The 24950-nt window shown below is 34.1% G+C and overlaps 1 long non-coding RNA gene across 4 annotated transcripts; it reads right to left on the bottom strand.

Moving 5' to 3' along the window:
* Window positions 1-16513: 16513 nt before the first annotated feature.
* Window positions 16514-22871, bottom strand: LOC149807735 (uncharacterized). Of its 4 annotated transcripts, none has more exons than XR_016416622.1 (3): window positions 22773-22871; window positions 20261-20333; window positions 16514-17105 (listed from the first exon to the last, which is right to left on the bottom strand). It is a non-coding gene; the product is annotated as an uncharacterized LOC149807735 (long non-coding RNA). The 4 variants fall into 4 exon arrangements; XR_016416627.1 differs by lacking the exon at window positions 22773-22871 and adding an exon at window positions 22612-22737; XR_016416633.1 differs by lacking the exon at window positions 22773-22871 and adding an exon at window positions 22410-22499.
* Between the last annotated feature and the right edge of the window lie 2079 nt (window positions 22872-24950).

Genomic DNA, 24950 nt, shown 5'->3' with positions numbered 1-24950 from the left:
AGTTTCCAACCGTGATTTGATAATCATTAGCCACCATCGCATGCGCTGTATATCCTGTTATGGATGTAATAACAACTAATGAACAGATGGACCTGCGTGTCTACTTTGAAGAAAATATGCGATTAATATTCTCTCTGACAAAGCTAGATAGATAAGTGCTGGATTCGCAGTCAGGAACTCTCTCCTGGGGATGATAGAACCCTGCCAACAAGGAAACGGAAGCTGCTATCCCTCTGCCTCCATACCACAACCGGGCCTGTCTACTTGATCAGCGTTTACGCTCCCACATTAAGCGCCACCACAGATACCAAGTATGAGTTCTACGACGAGTTAAACTAACTCATCGACATAATTCTCGAGGATAACTTGATATTGCTTGGCGACTTCAACGCTAGGGTGAGTGTCGACCACGACGCTTTGCCTTCCTGTCGTGGCAAGTTTGGCATTGGGAAGATGAATGAGAACGGGCAGCGACTCTTATAAATGTGCTCCTACCACGATCTCAGCATCACCAATTCATTTATTCAGACACAGCATAAAGTGACTTGGAGGCATCCCCTGTCCAAGCACTATCATAAACTGGACTTGATCATAACGAGGCGTTCTGCAATGAAGGGTGTGCTTCTTACCCATACCTTCTAAAGCACTGACTGCGACACTGACCACTCGCTGATGTGCTAAAAACTGAAGCTTCAGCTAAAGAAGATATACCGCTCTAGGCAAGAGGGTAAACCACACATTTACGTGAACAAGACATCATATCCAGACAACGCTGAGGAATTCACTTATGGCCTTTCCAAGACGGTTGATTCAGAACCTCCAAACGGCAGTGCCAAAGAGAGATGGGGTTATATTAGAGAGTCTGTGTTCAGAACATCTACACGGACCTTTGGTAAGAAGCAGTCAAAGAACAATGACTAGTTTGAGCCTTACTCCGCCACACTCATGCCAGCCATAGAAGAGTGTCGCAGTGCTCACATGGAATACAAGCGATCTCCCTGCCAGAGGATTCTACGGGCGTATAGGTCTACCAAAAGTAACGTGCAGAGGTTAGCACTGCGGTGCGCCATTGAATACTGGCTTCAGCTATGTCAGAGCATGCAGTCAGCAGCAGATATCGGAAATATCAGAGGCATGTACTATGGCAAAAAGAAAGCAATAAGTCCCACGAAGAAAGTGACAGCGCCACTGAAGTCTCCCGCAGGCGATACCATCCACGACAAGGACAAGAAGATGGAGCGATTGGTGGAGTTCTACTCTGAACTGTACTCCAGAGAGAACCACTTCACCAACTATGCCCTCAACGCCATTGAAAACCTTCCACTCATGGCAGAACTGGACTAGAAGCTTACAGTGGCCGAACTAAAGAAGGCCTTAGAGAAACTATCCTTAGGCAAAGCCCCAGGGAAGGATGACATTCGAGTAAATCTCATCAAGTGCGGCTGCAGCCTGCTGCTCGAATACGCTGCACCCTTTGCCAGTGCTGAGATGAGGGTGCAGTGCTTCAGGACATGAGAAATGCCAACTTCGTAACACTGTACAAGAAAAAGTCGACAGAAGTGACTGCAACAACTACAGGGGCATATCCCTTCTCAGCATCGTGGGTAAAGTCTTTGCAAGCGTCATCCTAAACAGACTCCAGACGCTTGCTGACAGAGTGTATCCAGGGTTGCAGTGCCGGTTCCGCGCAGAGAGGTCCACAATCGACACGATCTTCTCTGTCAGGCAACTGCAGGATAAATGCAGAGAACAACATAGACTACTATTCCTGGCCTTTATAGACCTCAACAAGGCGCGATCTGGTCAGCAGAGACGGACTCTGGCAAAGGTTGGATGCCCTCCAAAGCTGCTAAACATGATACAGTCCTTCCACGGTGACATGAAAGGCACAGTGCAGTACGATGACTCAACGTCCGACCCCTTGAACCATCGCAGCGGAGCGAAACTGGGTTACGTCCTAGTCCCCACGCTATTCGGCATCTTCCTCGCTGTTCTGCTCAAGCACGCCTTTGGGACGTGGGAAAAAGAGATATATTTCCACACGCGATCAGACGGCATACTGTTCAACCTGGCACGACTAAAAGCAAAGAGCAAGTGCGTGAAGCCACCATCAGGGACATGCTCTTCGCAGACGATGCTGTCATAGCCACTCACACAGAAGTTTAGCTATAGCACTTGATGTACCGCTTAGCTTATGCATGCGATGAGTTTGGGTCGACATCATTCTAAGGAAAACAAACGTGATGGCTCAGAACGCGGACCCACAAGCATCATCATCAACAACTAAGGACTTGACGTAGTCAGTCATTTCACGTTCCTCGACTCTACCATCACCAACATCCTATCGCTCGATGCTGAGCTCAACAAGCGTATTGGAAAGGAATCAACAAATCTCTCCAGGTTGTTGCAGAGAGTGTGGAACAACAGCATGTCGACCCTGAACAATAAGGTCCATGTGCATCATGCCTACGTGTTAGTCTTTCTGAATGCCAGTGAAACCTGGACTCTGTATGCCCATCCTTTAAGTGTAGCAAGGGCTGCCACTCCCATGTTAGGCTACATAGCCACAGCAGACGCTGCACAACCACCCGGGACATCTTTCAAGGGCTCACTTCCATCATCTCTCGAGACAAGCGGATGCCAACAACAATGCTATTCTATTATCTTCCATAAATAACCTATATTTGTGTACCCTGTTGTTTGATAATAGATATCATGTTGAAAACAAATATAATTCGTGTTGTCTTTGATCCTTTAGTGTAGTATATAAGCACATAATGCATATAACTTTAACCAAACAAAGAATTAATATTTTGGCCAAGAGGCGATTTACTAATAATTTTCATTCGCGAATATGCCAAAAACAAATGTTTGTTCAACTTTACAGACAAAGAAGTTAGTGATTTCAATTATCAATGAAGCCCTATTTTAACCTGTATGTAGGCATAATGGTGTGCATGCAGCATGAATGGATTACGTGACTAAAATTATTCTGCCTTGATAATGCATGCACAAGAATGATTAACTATTCTTTTATATCAAGTGCTTATCAGGAATATGGTTACTAACTAATGACAAAGAATGAGTATTCCACTGAGAATGAATCATTCTGAAGTAGTAAATATGGAGCGTAGTTTACTGGTTTCCCTTTAATATATACAGGGGTGGGTTGGTGTGGGGATTGGAAGCGAAGATACCTAAGATCAATTCAAATGGAATGTAAACCTAGTATTTATTTGTGTTGGGTGGTGATTGGAACTCTTTGTTTTGCTCATATATATAAATCACGTGAATATAATAGTACAATACAAGTATTTTTGTTTAATTCCCCACTGTAACCCCTGAAACACACAATACAGAAACAAACATTAGCAAACAAATGCTTTCACAGCCGTCAAAGACTTGAAACTGGTTGTGAAGTGTATAAAGTTAAAGTATTGCGCTGAAAGCATTTTCATCGACCGAGTTACTTGTTATTTATTTACAGCGGAAATATGTAATTTGAGACTTTGGAAGTTGGATTCTACTCGATCAGCACACATGCTTGTATTAACTAATGGTACTAATAATTTCCTTTTGAAATCACACCAAAGCACTAACGCGAGGTCACAACAATGGCAGCTGGTAACGAACACATAACACTAGTTGTTATAAAGGCGATATCATCGCTTTCATATAAAAATTATCGAGATTCTCATTGTTCCTCTAATAAATACAGTTTAATAACAATAGTCATTCTCTACTCGATTTTTCTTTCATGTCAATACATATTGTGCATGGTGACATGAATAGACTCCTAGAAGAAACTTATTGGATTCATAAGTTAGATAGTTTGTATCCTAATGGCCTTCATATCAATACACTATATACATTTGTATATTCTTTTAAATTGATAAATTGTGTATCCTTTTTAACAATATAAGCATATGTATGACTATTTATCTCTATTTTAGTTTATTGTTTTGCTTTATTTAGAATCAGAACAAAACAATTATGTAATTTTGCAGTTACAGTATAAACTTTTGTATTCCAACAATCGTTTAAAATTTCATAAATGCTTAGTTTTAGCAAATCTTAAATGGCATCTTCCGTTTTGCGAAATATCACTTGTGTTGTTAACAGGGACTTGGTTTAGATATGTGCTGTACAGTTACGTTATAGTCCCCTCTGTATTACACATATGTATTTGCTGTTGAGCCTTAAAGTTTTAAACATCTTATAAGGGACATAAGAATGGATTTAATGTTCAGTCACAGTCTAGTGGATTCTACACATACATTTCAAATGTAATATAGGCTTTAGACCAGTAATAAATACGTACGGAATAAATGATCTACTTTCAAGGAAATTTTAGAGCAACTTTCACTGACTGACAGTAATTAAATATGTCAGTAACTTACAGTACGTTTACACTCTCTCATTTCCGGTGTTCATTTAATATAAGAACGTATGTATGTATCGACCTTAAAGTGAATAGTTAAGCGTATATTTTCCAGGAAATCGAAGATGCTGTCTCTTTCTTAGATTCATAAATGATATGTAATATTCATTCATGCACATGTATTTAATTTCTCATCCATACTAAAGAGAAATATATATGTTTTGCTAACATTACTTTTCCAATATCAGTCTGGATATCTCTGACCAGTCGTATTAGTCACGCTTTTCACGCACTAGGGACTATTTTATCAAGGGAGGCAACCATTTGTATCTTCAGCTTTTCCTGATGGAGTTGTTTTCCGATGAAATAAAAGTCGACACTTTGGGACATTTACATACATTTTGGAGGAGATAAACCAATAACGTACAAAAAGAAGATTGAAGAAAAAACGATAAAGGCAAGAGAAATAGAGAATGGACTACAAGCTAGGAACATCTTGGCTCTTAAAGGTATGATAAATGTTTACCTCAATGTGCCCTAGTAGAATTGAACATGTACCTGCAATCATTAATGACAAATAATGGAGGTACCAGTAAGAAGGAATCATTTATCCGACTGCACGTTATTCCACAAGCAGAGTTCCCTGTAGCATACCCCGCCACTACTTATAGCTACACTTGCCATATTTCCAAGACAGAAAATTCTAATTTTACCAGAAACCATGAACTTGAAAGTTCAGTACATGGTGGTCCGCTACTGTCTGTATTCGGAGTGTCTTTCATGCACGCGGGTAAGTTTACAATCCATATCAATTACAACACCAGTATGTCAAAAATAGTTTCACCTCTAACATCGGAAAGGAGTGTTTTTTAGGATAAGTGTTTTTTAGGATAACTGCACAGATCTCTCATTATATATGAATAATCCAGTCACGGTCACTCACACTACATGTTAGTCTTCGTTATGGCCTATACAGAACAGTGTGCCCAGCATCGTTCATTATTAACAATATAACTGTTCAAACTCTGAAATAAAGAGATGAAACATTTGTGTGTAATAAATATGAATTATTTATTGTCAATTTCATATAACATCTATGTATTAAATGTAATAATACGTCATTACTATCAAAAGTTTTAGGTTGATAATTTTTTGTTCACAAGTAAAAATGTTGAAACTCTGATGCAGATGTTACACCACAGCCCACACTAACATAATTTATATTAATGCGTCGCGAGGTTACTTTATATGTCCCCCAGGAGACAAACTTCGTGAGGAGACAAATAATGTAATCCCTTGACTATGATTTGCTTGCCTTGCTGCTAAGCCCAGCATACATTATATTATATCATTGTTGTGCTGTTTCTTCTCTTTATTTCTACCTGAACAGGCCCAAGCATAGAAAACGTAAACATGAAGTTTTCTGTATACGCCACTATGCTGAAAAAGTTTCAAGAACATTTTAACAAGATGAACGTCTTCTAAATGTCTGTCAGTCAAAACGGCTTCTGCTCTGTCATGCATTTACCTTTATATTGTAAACTTGTGTCAGTTTAATCCTCAAAATTATCAAACAATTTCGATTCATCAGTTATTCTAAATGACAAATTGCAAATCCCTTGTCTTCAACGTTCTTTTTAAACAAAATAATTCCGCCAACGATACTTTGCAAAATCTTAAGGTGAAAACGTATTTAGTTAACTTTGTAAGTTTAGATGATTTACGTTGTGGAATTTCTATTGTGAATTTTAAAAATTGTGAAACGTCATCCCCATACCTTGTGTGGACTTTTAATTTTTTTTTTACTAGATACATTTTAGCGGCAAAGTACTCTCTCTCTCTCTATCTCTCTCTCTCTCTAGTAGTTGATATCACTTTGCCTAGGAGCTTCATCAGAGAAGTAATTATTGTTGCCACATCAGGTAATGAAACTTTGCCGGCCTACGTATCAAGCAATGCACATAAAGAATCTGTCGCTGCTTACCGTACTTCCCCATTATCCCCAGCAACAAAAGGGATACCTTCCAAACCGTATGTCTAAGTTTCTTAAAACTATGAACGTATTGTTTTTAAGTAAATTAAAATGTTCAAATGTATACAATATGTCATTCCCGATATTTAATTAGTGGAATATTATTCGATATTTCATGCTCTTAATGCAGTTCCAGTCTCGGTGTACGTATCACATATTGAACATATGTATCATAAGCCAAACAAGTTAGATAAAATAGGTATGAAATAATGTGCAAATACCACAACAAACAAACATACAAACACATCCACAATCACACAAGTACAGCGAGAAAAATCCGAAATTCATAGAAAAAGCTTTTAAAATCATTGAATCGAATATATTATATTATATATATCACATCTTTTCGGTATAGAATTGATCATATCTAAGTTGTATATGTGTTGTTCCAATGCCACCTTATGTTACTGCATAAATATGTTGCATATCCGCAGTAGCTGAAATACAAATGTCACAAGAAACAATGGACAAATTGGATCAACGGTGTCATGTTATCAGTATTGTATTATAAATTTTCGTTTCTGCACTCCGAGGGAATTACATTATTTCTTGAATTTTACTACAAATGTTGATTCTGCATTTTGTTACTTGGTTTAAGACCATATGGTTGTGACAGTGTTCATCTTTGCACTGGAACATACTTATGTTTAAACTTTCCCAGATATTTTGTTAATGTTTTCGACATATAAAATAACCCTTCTGGATCTAAATTGCTGTCAGGGTGTGTCAAGCAAGCGGGTCCAAAAAATGATCTGCAACCGCAAATTGCTGCCCAAACCTCTGCAAAGAAACTGCAGAAACCTACCTCAAATCTTGTGACATAGTCTTTTGAAATCTGATTAAACATTTTAGTTGTATTTGGGATCGAACTCTACATTCCAGTATTGTCCTGATGGTATCTGCAGTATGTGCATATAATAAAATGCTTACTGCTGCTGGTGTACTTCACGATATCAAACATAGACAAACATAAGTTCTGAAATTAAGTTTTGCTTGGTTTCCAGAGAGCTCATCCTCCTGAACCACTCGTTCATTTCAACATTTTGCAAAATAAAATAAATCACAATTGTACACTATTCAAACTATATAAATAATCTCACACTTTGTTTTATATATGGAGCAAAGTCTGATTTCAATCATGAATTTGCCAATTATCTTTAATAATGATGTCTTAAACATTCTCATTCAAGGCAATAATGTGTAATAACTTTTATTCCTCAACATTCATATTAAATTACCTAACATCAATTCAAAATCAGTTCCATTCAGTATTCTTTATATATGACATGCCAATTAACCTAATTAGCTCCCCTTACAGCAGTGATCAAATGATTCAATGCTTAGCTATTGCAAGCCAGTTAAGTAATATGTGAAATGCTTTTTATTTATTTCAAACTGCCTCACTAGTGGTAGATATAGCATAGAGGCAACAAGAGTGGGACTGGCACCCAACGCTATACTCAGTCCCCTTTAAAACTTAGAGCGAGAAAACTAGAACATTTCTTTGAGTAATCTGTCTTAACATTTAGAGGACTGAACATATGCCCTGGAAATTCTCAAACTGCAAATTGAGTTATTCTGTTGAAATGACACTCGTTGGTTCTGACAATCAGAATTTACGACTCTGCTAAACAAATATCAAGGACACTGACAATCAAATCTAGGCAAGGTTACCAACATAAAATGCTGCTCATCAAATTAAGTTAAAGTACAATGATAATTACCAAATTGATTGTGCCAAAATACAGCATTAAGCAGGCCCCTACACTTAAAAGTGACCCTTTCTCATCTAATCCCCTGCCTCTTGCGAACATACTTCTTGACCCCAATGGTATTCACAAAATAGAGGTTTTATTGAAACAGAAACCTTCAATAAACAATTGTGCAATGTAAATTAAACTGCTATATGGTGAGAGTATCTAAAACAATTAGACAAAAACATCAATAAACTACAATTGGGTGTTCAAACCCAACAAGACTGACCTCTAAAAGTTCACTTCACTCTTCAAAATACTGTCACAGATTCTTTACCTTTTTAAGTAACATATAAAAAAATAATTTTGCTGTCACAAACATATTAATCTACTCCAGTTTTTTCGATAAAGAGACGAGGAAAATAAGTCATCCTGTCAATCAGGACATGTATTATGTAGTATATAAAATAACAATAACTACATCAACTGGCTCAAACATTTTATATCATGAGAATTTTATTTATTTTATTGTAGCCTGATAAACATTCTTTCCTAAGGATACGGCATAATCGATAAGTGTAGTCAGATCCTCACAACTGAAGTTATCACAGATCTTTACATTTTTGACCTATTTTCTGAAAGGGTCAAGAAATATGGTTTCCAGATACAGTAGTTGCAATGTAGGATTTCTTTACATGGTGGCCACAATAAATGGTAGAGGCAGAACTCTGGAAAGCCCTGATAAGAACTCCTGAAACAGGATTCTGGTGTCAAGCTTTCTCACATTCCCATATTGGCCAACTATAGACATAAGAGTGGTAAAACGAAATACTGACAATAAAACACTGACAATGGATAATGGGCACAGGACCCTACCATAGTCACTTTTTTGGCCTTATGTGCAGAGTTCACTTATGAAATGTGTTTTGAGACGTTGATGATAAATAGCAATATGTTACATTTGGAGCAAAATCAAATCCGAATATAGCCTCCTGTGTTATATACAATCTACCGTTGACAAATGCATCACATATTACTGAGGCAAAACGGTTTTTAGTGTCTGAAAACAAACAAGGTTCCAATACATACAGAAATTATGGTAATATACACAATCAGAAACAATGCCAAAAAAATAACACAAATGTCACCACCATGATTTCAAGTATCTACTTTTAAAAACATTGATTCAGAACTTAAATTATCATGTTCTTTCACACGACAAAAATGCAAAATACTAACAAAAATGCAAAATACTAAGAAACTCCACTATAATGGACTGTGTTATAACACAAATTAAGAAACTACATGCAAATAATAGCTGCCAATATTTATAATTCATTCTTTATATGGAGAGTGGTGTTTTACAAAATCAACAAATTTTCTAAAATTGTTCTGCTGGTAATTTATTTCAATAAAGACAGAATAGTTGATATCTGCAAATTTATGGGCTTTTGCTCTTGTCAGAAGATAATTGTTATAAAGATGTTGACATCTGCTTTTATAACATATTTTCAAGGTCATATGAATGATGCAATGGACTCAATTTCTAAACAAATCAACCTGATGGAATGCATTATTTAGCAATAAATAAATACCTTCATTATTTTCACAAGATATTCCAAGGATAAAGAGGAAATATGAAAGGAAATATTAGCTGCAAAATGGATAAGGACTGTGGTTGTATCATATGGGAGCAAGATATGGAATGTACATTCCATAGTGATCTTTTTGCAGGTATAACAGATTATTAAAAATGTCAGTATATTTCAGGGCTACATCTAACAACTACTTGAAAACTTCTACCACGAACATAGAATTAATAGTTGCTGTGATCAGTTCTATACTATTATTGTACGATGTTCATCAAAGAATGAACCTTCCTACCATCATACTAAGTTGTAAAGTAAAAGGTGAAAGACAAAGTTTAAGTTAAGCTATTTACTACTCCTAAAACTTAAACTCAATATTCTTATAAATGTGACGTTAGTAAAAAAAGATTAGTGTCACAGTGAAAAATACATTTTATTACCATTATCTAAATAGCCTAAACAAGGACCTGTGCAGTATTGGCAGTTATGTCTGAAGAGCCAAATAATTATATGATCAATGTACTAACCTTCCTGCATGATATGTATGAAAGCTGAAGATTTGTCTATTTTTTCTTCTAAATGCTTAGCTAAAGTACCGTTTCAACCAGGCAAAGATCCAATCTAAATCATTGGCAATACTGTGGATTATTCAAGAAGAATTTTACTTTCGTTACTGCTAAATATACATATTTTTGCATTTCTAAAAAGACATTAAACAAATCATTGTTGATAAAACATTGCAACCATGATTAGACTCATATCAGCCTTTGAACCCCATTCCTCACCCATGCCCCACCCTTTCCCACTACAATGATGAAATTTTTGTGTAAGATTGTTAAGTTATAAATAAAAGAATCCAGCATGTAGAATTGTATCATGTTATGGACTTTAACCTTTGTGTTATAAAAAGGTTTGCCTCAGATTTGCCTCATTATAATATACATTGATATTTTCCTATTGTTATTAATTTGATTCCTATATGTATATGGCTAAATGGAACACATCATTTTATGATGAACAGAACTAGCATATGTATGGTGATTTCTTCAATACCATATTGACAACAATGAAGGTTACTTACTGCAATAATTAGTGCAAAATATTAACATAAATTGTCAGAAGAAATATGTTAATATGTAAATTGTATGCAGGAGAAGACCTGCACCTAAAACTAATGTTAATGTATCTCTCTAACCCTAAAGGTAGTTCTTGAGGAAATCAGTGAAAGCTCAACGCACTGGATATTTTCAGTGGGTATCTATAAGAGAATATTTTTCAAAATATAAATCATTCAGAACATGTAAGCATGACTTACCAATCTTCAAACAAAACTATAGTAATTTAGCCAAATATTGATGTTATGGTCTATGAGAAATAAATTAGTTCACCCTATTGCAACATAAACCCAGAGGAAAAAGACACTGAAAAAATATACACGAGGCCTCTCTCACCCAAGTTATAAACCATTTTGGCTGAAATTGTTTGTAATTTTAGGAACATGTATGTTGTGTTTGCTTTAGGTATGATGGCTTAAAGCTCCAAGTTTTAGTCATACTGGATTACCTAATAGAATGATGTGTAATGCATTTTCTACAAAGTTATTAGTGCTATGTGTCAATGTCTGTCATAAATGCAAGTACATAAAATATTTGATTAAGAATTCTCTGCTTTCAAAAATGGAACTGCACAGTTGCAAACAATAAATTCTCAGAATTAAATTTACTAAAGTTTTGTGTAAAGATGTTGCATTGTTAAAAAATACATAGTAATTTAGTCAAATATTTATGTTATTATGTTATTTCCCTTTGATAATAAATAAAATATCTGACTTGGGATTTCATTAACACAAAACGGACCAGCTGTTTTCTTAAGCAGGGTGGAATTTGTCTATGGCAATTATTATATATCAAGCACGCCATTCAAATACAACATTTGTCAGACATCACACTTTAATGGAAGAAATCCAATGATATAAATTTTATAAAAGCAATTATTCAATGACATTGAGTAATATTAGACAATTGGAAATGATTTATATTTTGTATCAGGTAGAAGAATATGCAACAATCCTTGATTACCTCTCTTTGTCAGTGTCACGTCATAATGTTTGATGAAGTCATTTACTTTAGAAATACACTATATATCAACAGATGAATCATAATACTTCTTTTTGGATAAGTAAGAAAACTTCAGTGAGAAAACCTTGATTCTTTGTAAGAAAATGTTATTAGTTTATAATTTCAGTAGGCTCACACATTGAAATCAAGACCTCCCAATTTTTTGCCAAAAGTTTCAAGGACTTGGAATAATTAGTATGAAAATTAATTTTGATTTTACATACTAGGTAACTGATCATTTTTTGATCTGTGGAACCAGCCTATATGTGCCGGCATACAATTTGAAAGAAGGAAGTTTGTTGACTGACTGGAAATAATTACTCAAAATATGTATATCATTTTTCATAAGAAACATGCATACGTGAAAATGTATGCATTAGGAATCTTTTCATCAAAATCATTTTAATTTATCACGGTCATAAAATCAAGGAGATTCCCCCCCCCCCCAATGGGTTGTATTTTTATAGTGGGCTACTACAAGGGAAATGTTTGTCAAAAACGAGGAGTTTGGCAGCTCATATTTGTCATTTAAAAGTTTTCTTTAGGCATGTAATTTACATGATGTAAGTGTGACTTGCCAGTCATAACACAAAAGGTCTTTTAATTGTCCATGATGTATATATTGATAACATATTTTATTTTGTGACATTAATTTTAAAAAATATTGTTTATTTCAATATGACTTTTTTCATTGTAAAACAAAAAGGATAAGAAATACATATACTTATACTGGTTGGAAAAACATCTATATAAAACAAAACATAGGAAGAAGAATTAAATTTGCATCACTGAATCATACAGTCAAATCTGTTTTAACATTCTCTAATCTTATGCAGTACGTGTCTTAAAATACTACAAAACAGTATTTCCATTTTGTGCACAAAGATTAAAAATTGTCTAAGCATGAAACTTGAATTAATTATCAGAAACTAAATTACAAAATATAATACCATGTTTCAAGTTGAATATAAATTTGGCATTCATACAGAATAACCAATAATATTAAGAATATTTTAAGTCTTTATTATTTTTAATTCAACTCAAATTGTAAAGTATTCACAAATTTTATGTGAGCTCTTATTTGTATCCTGAACAAGCTTTGCACCTTTCATGTTCCATACTGAAGGACTTTTAACATGTCCCAAAAAATCACTTGGTTGTCCCAAAAGGCAGCCTCTAAAAGGCAATTGTAGGTTGCCCTGAAAAGTGCTAGCTATCTACAACATGAAATTCTATGTGTTACCATTTACACATTTTAGTTAATCAAATAAAATATGAATCAGAATCATGAATAAAAACATTTTACTAAAAGAAAAATAGTATAACTCAGAAATCATCAATGAAAATCTTCAGTATAAAAAGAACACCATTAGAAGAGAAATGTTTACTCTAGAGACTATTGACCAACAAATCTCAATGACCTTAACCTTTGTTCAAGGCATACAGTCAAGAACTAAATTTAACATGGAGAAACCATTACTCTCTTATTAGACTTACCATGACCATATAAACTCCAAAATTGTATATTTTCTTTACTGCATGAAATGAAAGTCATCCACCCTACTCAAGAACAAAAGATTTTATCGAGAAACCATTATTCTTCTTACTGTTTGACTTTCGACCGCTAGACTCTGGTGAAATGAAATACTTTGCTATAAAAATGTTATTGTGGAAACCAATTTTCTTCTTTGAGCCACAGGCACATTTCACACTGAACTGATAGGATCTTTCCTTACCTCAAGTGGAAGCCATCCACAAAGTCAGTAACTAACTGTACATGGAACTATAGCTATTATATAGGAACTTTTCAGTCACAGTGACTTTGACCTAGGAACATTTAACCATAAATAGGGTTCTCTTTCACTCCAAGTACAAGCCATCCACACACTTTGGTGCTGGCACATAATTAACAACTAAATGTTTTGTGCAAAAACCTTTTCTTCTCTTTCAGCCACAGTAGCCTTGACCTTGGACACTAAATAATTTCAGTAGACATTTTACTTGGTCAAGTTTCTTTCTTCAGTCACAGTCACCTTGACAACTGGCTTCTTGATTATAAAACTGATATGGATTTTACATCAGATTTTCATAACATAATTAAGAGTAGTTATACTCACACAAAAAGAATAAAACAATTATCAAGTGTAAAGAAGAAATAATAGTTTAAGTACTCAAAATAGAAGCACACAACGCTGTTCCTTCCCCTTAGATATGAGTTCCCACCTTTAGAGGACGCCAACTTGAATGACGTACATATATCCCCACAAGACAGAGTACATGCTCCTTTTTTTGTCGAAAATTCAAACAGTATAAATTATGGATAGGGAACATTTAGATGAAACTATTGAAACTAATTTACTGTTTAGCGTTATATCAATATGGCCATGCAAGATGCACTAGATTGTGCATATATATATATATATATATATATATATATATATATATATATATATATATATGCATTGCCATTTATTTCATATATTTTTTTGCATTTAGGTTGACAACTTTAAAAACCTCACTTTTGTGGAGAAGATAGTTTTTACATATAAATACATTTTAGTGTAATTTAACATTCAAGGGTCACTGTCAGTCAATATATCTTTTCCATGTTATCATGGTTGTCAAAATACATATATGTTGTAATAGAAATGTATAAATATTGATGTCATTTGTTGTTAATAGTAACTGAACCATTAGCATGACTGTGTGCTCTAATCAGTAATGTCTCTTGATGCCATTGAAATATTTATAACTTAAATCCTTTTCACACATTTTCGTTTCTGATGACACTGTATATAATGTGATGATTGTAAAGCTATTGCCCTAATTAAAGGTACATATATTGTACAAACGTGTGATATTATTATAGTCATAAAAAAATGCATTTGTTATGTAAGCACACCAAAAAAATGTTTAATTAGACTTAAGCATCTTTTTAAAATGAAAAAAGTCTCCGTAAACAAACAGTAGTTTCTGGGTGCCAAAAATGGATATGACATACATTTATTCCTTCTATACAGCCTTGACATTCATGTGTTTATTTTCCCCACATAAATGTCTACGTGATATATCTTACGATCGTTGTTTTGAACAACAAATATGGTTCACTGTGTTGCATGTGGATGTAACCAAAAGAGTGATGATGGAACAAAAGAGTTCTTTCTTTTTCCAAAAGACCCTATTTACCACAAACAAAAGGGGATTGAAGCTGTGGGATCAAATATAGTGAGGGATGGGAAAGTCCTAAATCCTCCTACATCCCATAGAGAGCTCTATGGTGCATATGAGTAGAGGGATAGAAAGACCATAAGTAAAATTCAAAAGGATTTTTAAAAGGAAATATGAGGTATTACTCTGCGACATTTATCAGGTATAGGTGTACAAGTCTGTACAATCAGTCATATATATATATATATATATATATATATATATCTTATTTATCATATATATCTGGACATGATCAAATAATTTGTTTCCTGTCTGAGAACTTATGGTGAAACGTTTTCACCAAGGTATATGTCCCAAGACTTAAGAAATTAAAAAACGTTGTGTTGAATTTGTGCCCCCATCCCCTGCATGGTACAATAAAGTAGATAAACAAAACACTTATTTGAAAAAAACCTGAAAGAAGCTGACCATTCATTGTTATCATTCATTCCTTCTTTTTCCATCATGCAAAATGTATTAAGGAAAAAATATATCCATGAACTTTTTTTTCACAAAGTCATCTGACTGGGAGGCCAGCATTGATTCTTTTTTACCTGCATTAACATGAATTTTGAAAATAAATTGAAACAATGGACTTTTTTTTGAAAGCAAAACAATCTAGTGCATCTTGCATGACCATAATGATATAACGCTAAACAGTAAATTAGTTTTCATTAGTTTCATCTAAATGTTCCCTATCCATAGTTTATACTGTTTGTTTTATTCGACAACAAGGAGCATGTACTCTGTCTTGTGGGGATATATGTACCTCATTCAAGTATATATATATATATATATATATATATATATATATATATATATATATATATATATACCTCGTATCATGCCAGTATAGGGACAATATAATAGATAAGGACCAAGACACCAAATTTTGCATGATTTACCCTAATGACAACAGCAGCAGTCAGGGTCTACAATATTTCAAAATCACATTGCAGTTGAATGGTCTGCAAGTAAAAGAAACTTACATGCAATCACCTACTGAAGGGATGTGCAAAACATATTAGTAGTAGCCAGCGGACAACCTGTATTACATTTATGGTATGCAAGACCTACTCCTCTAGTAGTTCCTTGCCTCTGGTACTAATATTTATTTGATCCTGATTACATATAGTACTAGAACACTAGCAGAAAAGGACAAGGTCTGCCCTTGTCAGCAGTCATGATAAAAAAATTCATTTCATAACCATCAATTAATAAACTTAAGATTCATCAATAAAAATACAAAAAAGAAACATGAATCATTGAAACATCATGCTCAGTCTGTCCATTTATCACAGATTAGCATATTATACATATCATGTATACATTTACATGACTTGTTTAGAAAAAGCTATGATCCAACAAGAAACATGCAAATTCAATAAAGAGATAAATATTTGAAAAAACATTAAATATCTTGTATAGAAGCAAGTTACACCATATATTATACGTGTTTATCAATCATATTGAAAACATTGATGGTTTGGATGGATGAATTCACATAAGAGCTAATGGAAAAAGAAAACAAAAAAGATAACACTACTAATGGTCATGTTGACTATTCTAATAGGACTACTAAAGAAATGTTAATATTATTCAAAATATGTTCTTTGAATCTAACTAGATAAATTGCATTAACATTTGAAACATTATTAGAAGACTTAATGTGATTTCCTTTTAAAATGATGTTTCGTTATTTGAAGTAATAGTCATAAAAACAATATCCAAGGACATTACTTCTATAAGGCAGTGTTCATTAGCTAAATTTGGGTTGCCTCGCTTGATAAAGAAAAACGTACCTGACGAAAGGGTACTCCACCAAGCATACAGCTTGTATTGTCTATAATCCTACCAACTTTAAACAAACTCTTTACATGTAGAGCATAAAGTACTGTAAATCATCATAGAAAGCACTCTATCAAGGTGATACCTGCACAAATCATCTAATCTACATAACTCTTAAAGAAGAGCAGCTTGAGGATGGTGAAGTTATCTTCCATGAAAATATCCTGGACTCTGTGGAGAACACTGTATTTAAAAACTGACCGGCATGCTTTAAGTCGAGACAGCGCAATTTCAAATCTGGAGCAGAAAAAGCACAGAGGATAACTTTTACTGAACTGACACAAACTGTAATGATACACAAGTAGACCTCGTTTTCTAAAACATGTATATCCCTGCAGGCCAAATAAACAAAGTAACAAAAAGCATTCATAATTTTACAATGTTTTAAAATCTACTGCATGGCCTGCAGATATAATCAGGTCATTCCATATGAATAGAAATAAGCAAATTAACTTAATTGGTTTTTCATATTCATGCTAAAACATACTTTATTAAAAACGTTCAAGTTCAGAAAGTTTCAAAATTCTGTGATGATATTTTTACATAATATAATGGCTGAAAATCTAATCAGGTCATCTACACATACATACCAATATGCCTACCAAATTTCATTTGTCTACCTTGAGTATTTCCAGCTTAATAAGGTTTGGGGAAAAACGTAAAGTCCAAAATGCCAAACACAATGAAATTAAATATATGTAACATGATAAGAAATTCTAAATTTAGAGTAAAACCTGTCTATTAGGAACATATAAGGAAAAGTGTGTGTCCTTTATAGACAATTGACCTTTATATAATAGAATACATATCCAATATGCTCCAACCTTTTGTGTTGTTTCTGTGAAGCGATTTCTTTTTTATAAAATTTCCGGAATTCATACAAAATCAAAATTTATCTGATATTATGACAATTTAAGTGACGTGACATCCATAAATTATCTCCAGATATTGTAATTCATTAAATATTTCTTGAGTTACAGCTATCTTTAATGTGCATCATTATTCAGTGTCTTTAATATGCAGAATATATATGTTTATAACTAATAATTTTCTGGAAGTAAACTTTTGACCTTCATCCTGTTTTTAGAATTTTGTCTAAGATTGTATCTTAAGGTTGATTTTATTGGAATTACTTATTCCAACCTTAACATTAGTCTTATGGTCATTTTTTGAGAGGATTTACTTATTTAAATTATTCACTGGAATTTAAAGTGCACAATAATACTTCTTGGATTATATCACTATTTTTGGATCACTGTGAATTCATTCAAGGGCACTTTGAATTATATATTTGTGACACATCAAGACTGTTAACAAACCTCCACAGTCTGAGCTATTTGTTCATCAGCACATTCAAAATTAGAAGTCATATGGATCAACACTGGGATTTATTTGGAACTATATATCTTTAAACTTCTGATATAACTTTTAGGACTATTGTGGATTAATTCACAATACTATGAGTTCCTTTTACATTTTCACTTTAGCTTGACAGGAAATAAATAATTTGTTGAATTTGCAATGCCTTTTGGTTTTCACTCTGTTCTGTTACCTAGTTTCGGACGATACAGTCATTACTTCATATTTTTGGCAGGTTGGTGGTGGAAACCAAAATTTCATTTTTTCTGATCACCTATCTTAATAATATTGTTTTCAAGTCACAATGACAATCATTTTTTGCATGAAAGTTGTTTTTGTAAAAACATAAAGCTTACAACACCTCAATAATATTTTAAAACATTAAAAAATCAAAATTTACAGCAATACTAAAAATGGTACAAAATAATATGCTGCAACATGTCTTATATAGGACACTGTAACCTTGACCTTTAATTCTGAAATCAATAGGCATTATTACCTTAATAAGGCAGAGGTATACTCTTAAATGTAAGGACCTGTTTATAACTGATTTTATTACATAAAGAAAGTAAACATAACTATTTCATCACCTTAAAACTGATGACAGAGAAATAACGTTCAAGGACAAGTTATTAACTTGAGTACTTCACACTATTAAGGGTGTTTTATGTTGAGGAAGCAAGTTATGATGTTTCATAAAATGGTTAAAAGTTAGCATGACCTTCAGATCAATATGTTGTGTTAGCACAAAAATATGTCACTACACAATCAGGTTCAGTCATATCTTTTTCAAAATGAAATGTCTGTTTAGGAAATATTTAATAAGCAAAACAAAGACAATATTTCAACCTGTGATTTGGTACATTCAGTGTAGCACACCACATCATGTCCTATCTTCAATGTCAATGTCATGGCTCAACATTTTAAAATATTGTATCACAGTTTCATTTCTGCTATATAATTTCAAGCTGATTGAAAATATGGGATAAAACATAGTAGTCTTGCACATCATCAAAGGTGTGTTGTGTACCACATTGATGGTCCTATCTGTAAGCTCAAAGTCATGGCCAACATAATTTGTCTGATAATACACCCATTTTTGTCCAAGACATGAAGGAGAATAGCATATCTGCCAGAAGTGACCATTCTGTACTTTTTCTGAAACTCAAGTCAGTGCTTGTATATTTATGGAAAAAAAAACATGATTTCATAAAAACTGTGTTTCTGGTAATTTATCAAAATGAAAATGAAACTGCAACTTATAGGTAATGTAATTTCTTTGGTATTATTTGCAAAATGTGCAATGACTAACTTGTGAATAAAACTGTATTATTCCAATTTATTGGTTACAGTTCCTTCAGCATAGGATCAAAACGAAATTTGGATGTTATAGTCTTAAAGATGAAAAGGATGTCACAAGCAACTGACTGAAAATACAAAATACAAAAGTCACTCTAGCAGGACAATTTAAATACTTGACCTAGTTTTGGTATCATTACAGTTTCCTCTGACTGTTCTGAAAATTTCAGTATAAGAATGAGTCCTACAAAGCAATGCATGACACACTAATATAATGCTAGTAAATAACTAAGAAATTAATTCATTTTTTATAAAGATCACAATATCCATTATGGTTGTCACATTGCCACGTGTGACATGTTTGTCAAACGTTTTACTAAAGGATCATAAATTTAATCATATTAGTAATAATTAAAATCAGTTGTATTACAAATACAATTGTTTTGCAAGAGAATTATGTTTTTATTTATTTTGCCATGAAAAATGAAAACAAGCTGTTAATATCATTAAATTTATCACAAGTTAATACTCGGGAATTCCAATACATTCCGTAATGACCAAAATTACCAAAGTACCTGCACAATGAGAATGTACCATGGTACATACCATCAGAATAAATTACCATCGTAAACTGGTACACTCGTAAATATGCACACCTCAAACTCCCACCATTACCTACCATGTCAGGCACACCAAAAGTATTATCAATATTCATGCACTATACAAAGACCTACCTCTGTTCTTTAAACTGATCCTCTATATCTGCAAATGCCTTGCATAAATGATCAGAATTGTTCTGGTCAAGCCCTTAAAAAAAGGAACAAATATTAGTGTCCATAACAGATTGTTTCCTTTACTGGTTATATGTATAAGAATGTTAACAAATTTCAGTACACTAATACTCTGAATTGCAAAATGTTCTTCCTCATCTTGTCATGTAACATAATGAAAAGTATAAACAATATGGCCTTCCCCATAGCTTTTAAGTACATTGCTGTCATACACATCAAGATTTATCCATATGCCAAGCAATATCACCATACATGCCGTATTCCCAGATTCTGATGGTTTGGTTGAACACTCAGAAAGTTTGTTTTGAGGTCCGATGAGGGGGGTGCACATGACCCCAAAAAGCAATGCTTTCATACAAGGTAATATAGAAAAGTACTGGAAATTTAGATTTGATTTTATAAAAATGGCAAATAACATCTGTTTTCTTTCAAGTATTAAATTGACTTATAAACAAAAAAAAAACAATTGGTAGATTTAGCAGTGTCAACAACCATCACCAGATACATACACATGCATGTGCCAGCACTCACATAATATCAACCATTACCAGATACATACACATGCATGTGCCAACACTCACATATCAACCATCACCAGATACATACACATGCATGTGCCAACACTCACATAATATCAACCATCTCCAGATATATACACATGCATGTGCCAACACTCACATAATATCAACCATCTCCAGATATATACACATACATGTGCCAACACTCACATAATATCAACCATCACCAGCTATATACACATGCATGTGCCAACACTCACATAATCACAACCAGATAAGTATTAAATTAATTACAAATATTCTTCTCACTTTAACATCCATTGGACAGTAAAATATTTTCTTTATTAGGATGCTGTCTTAGCTGTTCTCATCAGTTCATTGGGTAGGGTGAAGGTAATGCAAATGCCATTTGTGTTCAATTTTGCCCTCTGAAGACTCGTGTTACTGTTTCTCAAACTTCTTCAAAGATCTTGTAGAATTTTTCTCAGTACAGAAAACAATATTTCCACATTTGTATGCTGTGATGGAGTGTCAAATATCCTGGGTGGTGTTGTTTTGTCAAAGATATTGTACACTCCAGAAAGACTGATCAGTGATATCATTATAGTGCCAAAAAGTTAGTTTTGTTGGGCTTTGCAGATGGCTCATCTATTATTGAATCACACATGCATTTCAACATTTTACTTTCAAAAATGAATCACACATGTACAAAATTACTACTACCACAATAATTACATTTTGCATTCTATATATGAAGTAAAATCCCAGTAATTGTATCTTAAATTAATGTTGCTGATTATCAGAAAGTTGCCAATAATCTTTAAGTTCAATCATTATTCAAGGCCATGATGTGCAATGACATTTGTTTTTCCACATGCATCTGTTCAATTTACCTATAACTTCAAATGAATTGGGTACTTCCACTTTGCCTATGTAAATTAGCCTAATGACCACTCCCATAGCAGTCTTCAAAACTGTTAGACATCTTCATACTAGCTATTCTAATTAAGTAATCTGTGAAATAGGATGGATGCTTGTGTCTGACCACCTTACCTTTTACTAGCCTCTATGATAATATGATGTATTAGCTGTCCCAAGGATAGTCGTTATAGTGGACCCTAAGCAAAACTGTTTACTGTTTATACAGGCTACAGGTACATGCAAAGCATATACATAGTGGTGGTCACAATATGTATCTCTCTCTATCTCTGTCTCCAATTCGTTATTTTGTGTTTCTACAATTACTGAAAATCATGTTTTCTGAAACATTACTGTCATACCTGCTGTAACACTATATGTCATGCTACAAACATGATGTTTTACTCCCAAACTCCCTTAAAAGATTATGTTTATAATAACATGATTTTCTTTAATCTTTAGGGTGATGAAACCACCACTTCAATATATGCCCGTGAAAGGACTTGTGATGAGACAATGTGCATATTTTAATATTGTTAAAAACTGGAAATTTGGTCAATAGTTGAAAGTTTTGTCCATGTTCATGGTTAAAACTGGGTTGATGAAAATCCTCCATCTTTTGAAGTCAAAACTCCTGACCAAATTTACTAAATTACCTGATCTGTCCTATAACTGACATCTCTGTTCTGTCACATGAACACCACCTCCAATATGTTCTGACTTTTAATCTGCATGTCTGCCTTTATGTCTTCAGGTGTCCATCTATATATCTAAAACTTTCTACAGTTCAATTACTGAACAATTAAATAGTGATAAGGTTTAAGGCTGAAAGTGAAAAACGTATAATTTATCACAAACCTGACTCAGACTTTATTTCACTAGGTAATAACCAGTGATTCTCAATGATGCAAGGACAGCAGAGTTCCTATGGATATATTGAGAGGAAATAAATTGACAAGAACAATTCATTTTGACTCAAAACACAGAAAATCAACAGACAAATCAGCAATTCTCTTAACCCTTTAAGCCCCAATCCCGTCTGTAGGCGTGATCCGGTTTCTGCATTCAATGGCCGATCCCGCCTGTAGTCGTGATTTTTTTACTGCATTCAATGGCCGATCCCGTCTCCAAGCGTGATGAATGTGTGTTAGATTCAACGTCTCTGATTGGTTAGAAATGGGTTTATTCCAAGAACTAACAACTATTAAACCAATCAGAAATGATTTTACTTTCATTTGCGGAAATTTGAATTGTTCAGAAGCTAAGGGCTCCTGTTTTGAAAGCGGTTTAGCTACACGTGTTCTGGTCATGAAAAATCGTAAATGATGGCGGACGTAAGAGTGATTTTTGATGAGAGCAAAAATGAGGAGTTTCTCGGGTTTGATCTTGAAAATACTGAGCAAGCTGAGGAAAGATATGTTCATTAGTTGGATATTTTGTGAGATTTCGATTCGGACATAGAAGTTTCTGAGATTGAATCGTCCGAAGATGAGGCTGCTGACAGCGCTGATGATCGAGTTCTTGCGGATAAACGTTGCACATAATTTTGTAAATTCTGTATAAATAAGTCGTGAAAGACTTGGACAAATAGGGAAAAAAATACATCACTGTGTAGACAAATTCATTTGCAATAAATGGTGAAACTTTCTTGGATTTTAATTGGATATAAGCAGAGAAATTAAGGTAAGAGTGAATGCATGTGCACGATGTTTACAAAATTTTCAAACGGGTAAAAACTCTGGGGCACACGCAGCTAGACACAGCTTAGCGCTGCTGGGGCATAGCAGCAGTGATACTGATAACGGGTCTGGGGCTACTCCTAATGACAATTGGCATAAGTTCAGATGTCAACTGAGTAAAAATACATTGTGCTCAGTAAGGTGTTAATTAAATTTCATCATATAATTATTTAAGCATAAAAAGTGCAAAACAACTTTCTCAATCTAACCTAAATTCAGCATTGTTTTAAACATACCCATATAAACAACAACTGTTTTATTCTGAATGACTTCATACATTTAGAACCTTTTGCTGGATAAAAAAAGTAAAATTGTCATAGCTGGCGAAGTGTCAATTTATCTATTATTCCCACTATTATATAAAACACTTAAAGAATAAGGGATATAATAATCTATGCTAAATTTTATTACATGAGCAAACAGTTTATGCATATCAATTATGAGTGGTTATATGAGTCAACCACATGGAGTCATGTCACTGGAAAACAAATGAGTCAACCACATGTAGTTATGTCAATGAAACAAAAATGAGTCAACCATAGTATAGAGGCATGTCACTGGAACACAAATGGATCAACCATATGGAGCAGTGTTGTGTTTGACCATGTAGTTTTGTGTGCTAATTAATGGTAAATAGCCTTTTATGTACATATAAATACACCATGAGACTCAGCCAGTCTTGACATTTGACCTGACCATTCTTTAGTGGTCTGAGAAAATGCATATCTCAGTTGTCAGTCTGTATTTCTTTATCAGCTATGACCACCAATTTATCCACTTAAATCTTTATCTTGATTTGCCGTAATCAATTAGTGTCAGTCCCTGTTATTATAACCAATCTACCCCTGTACTGTCAGTCCCTGTTATTATAACCAGTCTACCCAATTAGTGTCAGTCCCTGTTATTATCACCAATCTACCCCTGTACTGTCAGGCCCTGTTATTATCACCAATCTACCCCTGTACTGTCAGGCCCTGTTATTATAACCAGTCTACCCCATTAGTGTCAGTCCCTGTTATTATAACCAATCTACCCCATTAGTGTCAGTCCCTGTTATTATAACCAATCTACCCCATTAGTGTCAGTCCCTGTTATTATAACCAATCTACCCCATTAGTGTCAGTCCCTGTTTTTATAACCAATCTACCCCATTAGTGTCAGTCCCTGTTATTATACCCAATCTACCCCATTAGTGTCAGTCCCTGTTATCATCACCAATCTACCCCATTATTGCCAGTCCCTGTTAGTATCACCAATCTACCCCATTATTGCCAGTCCCTGTTATTATCACCAATCTACCCGTGTACTGTCAGGCTCTGCTGTTATCACTAATTTATCTATGTACTGTCACTCCCTGTTATTATCACCAATCTACCCCTGTACTGTCAGTCCCTGTTATTATCACCAATCTATCCCTTTACTACCAGTCCCTGTTATTATCACCAATCTACGCCTGTA

The sequence above is a fragment of the Sinohyriopsis cumingii genome, chromosome 1 (assembly GCF_028554795.1).
Source record: "Sinohyriopsis cumingii isolate HCF-2022 chromosome 1, ASM2855479v2, whole genome shotgun sequence".
NCBI classification, from domain to species: domain Eukaryota; kingdom Metazoa; phylum Mollusca; class Bivalvia; order Unionida; family Unionidae; genus Sinohyriopsis; species Sinohyriopsis cumingii.
This window is presented reverse-complemented; position numbering and strand designations above follow the sequence as displayed.